Source organism: Lithobates pipiens, unplaced genomic scaffold (assembly GCF_037356315.1).
Source record: "Lithobates pipiens isolate NorthernLeopardFrog02 unplaced genomic scaffold, aLitPip1_a1.2 Scaffold_18, whole genome shotgun sequence".
Taxonomy (NCBI): domain Eukaryota; kingdom Metazoa; phylum Chordata; class Amphibia; order Anura; family Ranidae; genus Lithobates; species Lithobates pipiens.
This window is the reverse complement of record NW_027507758.1, coordinates 2,231,115-2,233,815: the sequence shown is the minus strand read 5'-3', so window position 1 is coordinate 2,233,815 and position 2,701 is coordinate 2,231,115. Positions and strand designations below refer to the sequence as shown.

General features: G+C 53.2%; 1 non-coding gene across 1 annotated transcript; it reads right to left on the bottom strand.

Moving 5' to 3' along the window:
• Positions 1-337: 337 nt before the first annotated feature.
• Positions 338-410, bottom strand: TRNAG-ACC (transfer RNA glycine (anticodon ACC)). Its single transcript has one exon. It is a non-coding gene; the product is annotated as a tRNA-Gly (tRNA).
• Between the last annotated feature and the right edge of the window lie 2,291 nt (positions 411-2,701).

The window sequence follows — 2,701 nt, the reverse complement described above, 5'->3', positions numbered from 1 at the left end:
GGACAGAAGCCAATTAACCTACCTGCATTTCTTTGTAGTGTGGGAGGAAACCCACGCAGGCACAGGGAGAACATGCAAACTCCAGGCAGGTAGTGTCATGGTTGGGATTCAAACCAGCGACCCTTCTTACTGCTAGACGAGAGTGCTAACCACTACACTACTGTGCCGCCCTAATGTGATGGGGAAGAGGAATGAGGGGGATGGGAGGGCGAGGTGTTCTCAGGCCTGGTAGATGGGGGGGGAGTTTACAGGCCTGAAACCTTATTACCGGAAAAGACACATGGCGGGGGGGAATTCAGACATCCTCTTCCACCTTATACAGCACTGGGGGGTGATGTGTTTCTGCCCGGATTTGAACCGGGGACCTTTCGCCTGGTAGGCAAACGTGATGACCTCTACACTACAGAAACTATCCAGGTCACCCCCCATGTCTGGTCATGTGGTGTGGTGGAGAATGGCTGGACTAGATGATGCTGGACTAGATGATGCTGGACGTCCATGGGGTAGGGGAGAAGCAGGAGGGGTGAGGGGGGGTGGAGGGAGAGGGGGAGGGAGAGAGGGGGAGATGGAGAATGAAAGGGGGGGTGGGGACGGGGGGGAAGGGGGAGGGAAAGAGGGGGATGGAGAAAGAAAGAGAGGGGGTTGGGGGAGAAGGAAAGACCCCCCTCTTTCCTTCTCCCTCCAACCCCCTCTTTCTTTCTCCATCCCCCCTCTCCCTTTCTCCCTCCACCCTCTTGGAGAAAGAGAGAGAAAAAGGGGGGTGGTAATGGGGGAGGGAAAGAGGGGGGATGGAGAAAGAAAGAGAGGGGGTTGGAGGGAGAAGGAAAGACCCCCCTCTTTCCTTCTCCCTCCAACCCCCCCTCTTTCTTTCTCCATCCCCCCTCTCCCTTTCTCCCTCCACCCTCTTGGAGAAAGAGAGAGAGGGGGGTGGAGGGAGAAGGAAAAAGAGCATGTCTTTGGAGTGTGGGAGGAAACCGGAGTACCCGGAGGAAACCCACGCTGGCACAGGGAGAACATGCAAACTCCAGGCAGATGGCATCGTGGTTTGGAATTGAACCAGCGACTCTATTGCTGCTAGGTGATAGTGCTAACCACTACACCACTGTGCCGCCCACTACACCATTGTACCGCCCACTATACCACTGTGCCGCCTACTACACCAGTGTGCTGCCCTGGAGGGGGATGGAGGAAGAAAGAGAGAAAGCCTAGGCCCCCTAGGTCCCCGTTTCCTTGTCCCAACCTCATAGAGCAGCTACCGGTCTCTCTGTAGATGTTCATGGTCCACCAATGATGATATTGAAGAGGAGGACGTTGGTTGTTGCCCAGTCTCAGCCTCAAAGTATATCTGCCACTCTCTCTCTAGAGCTTCGTGAACCGCCAATGATAGTGTTGAAGAGGAGGACACGGGTTGTTGTTCAGTCTCAGCCTCATAGAGCAGCTGACACTCTCTCTCTAGAGCTTCGAAATCCGCCAATGATGTCGTTGGAGAGGACACTGGTTGTTGCCCAGTCTCAGCCTCATAGTATATCTGCCACTCTCTCTCTAGAGCTTCGTGGACCGCCAATGATAGTGTTGAAGAGGAGGACACGGGTTGTTGTTCAGTCTCAGCCTCATAGAACAGCTGACACTCTCTCTCTAGAGCTTCGAAATCCGCCAATGATGTCGTTGGAGAGGACACTGGTTGTTGCCCAGTCTCAGCCTCATAGTATATCTGCCACTCTCTCTCTAGAGCTTCGTGGACCGCCAATGATAGTGTTGAAGAGGAGGAAACTGGATGTTGCCCAGTCTCAGCCTCATCAAATAGGTGACACTCTCTCTCTAGAGCTTCGTATTCCTCCAATGATGGTGTTGGAGAGGAGGACACTGGTTGTTGCCCAGTCTCAGCCTCGTAGTATATCTGCCACTCTCTCTCTAGAGCTTCGTGGACCGCCAATGATAGTGTTGAAGAGGAGGACACTGGTTGTTGCCCAGTCTCAGCCTCATCGAACAGCTGACACTCTCTCTCTAGAGCTTCGTATTCCTCCAATGATGGTGTTGGAGAGGAGGACACTGGTTGTTGCCCAGTCTCAGCCTCATAGTATATCTGCCACTCTCTCTCTAGAGCTTCGTGGACCGCCAATGATAGTGTTGGAGAGGAGGAAACTGGCTGTTGCCCAGTCTCAGCCTCATCGAACAGCTGACACTCTCTCTCTAGAGCTTCGAAATCCGCCAATGATAGTGTTGGAGAGGACACGGGTTGTTGTCCAGTCTCAGCCTCATAGAACAGCTGCCACTCTCTCTCTAGAGCTTCGTATTCCTCCAATGATGGTGTTGGAGAGGAGGACACTGGTTGTTGCCCAGTCTCAGCCTCATAGTATATCTGCCACTCTCTCTCTAGAGCTTCGTGGACCGCCAATGATAGTGTTGGAGAGGAGGAAACTGGCTGTTGTCCAGTCTCAGCCTCATCGAACAGCTGACACTCTCTCTCTAGAGCTTCGAAATCCGCCAATGATGGCGTTGGAGAGGACACGGGTTGTTGTCCAGTCTCAGCCTCATAGAACAGCTGCCACTCTCTCTCTAGAGCTTCGTAATCCGCCAATGATGGTGTTGGAGAGGACACTGGTTGTTGTCCAGTCTCAGCCTCATAGAACAGCTGCCACTCTCTCAGTAGAGTTTCATGGTCTGCCATTGATGATGTTCTAGAGGTGGATTCCGGTTGTTG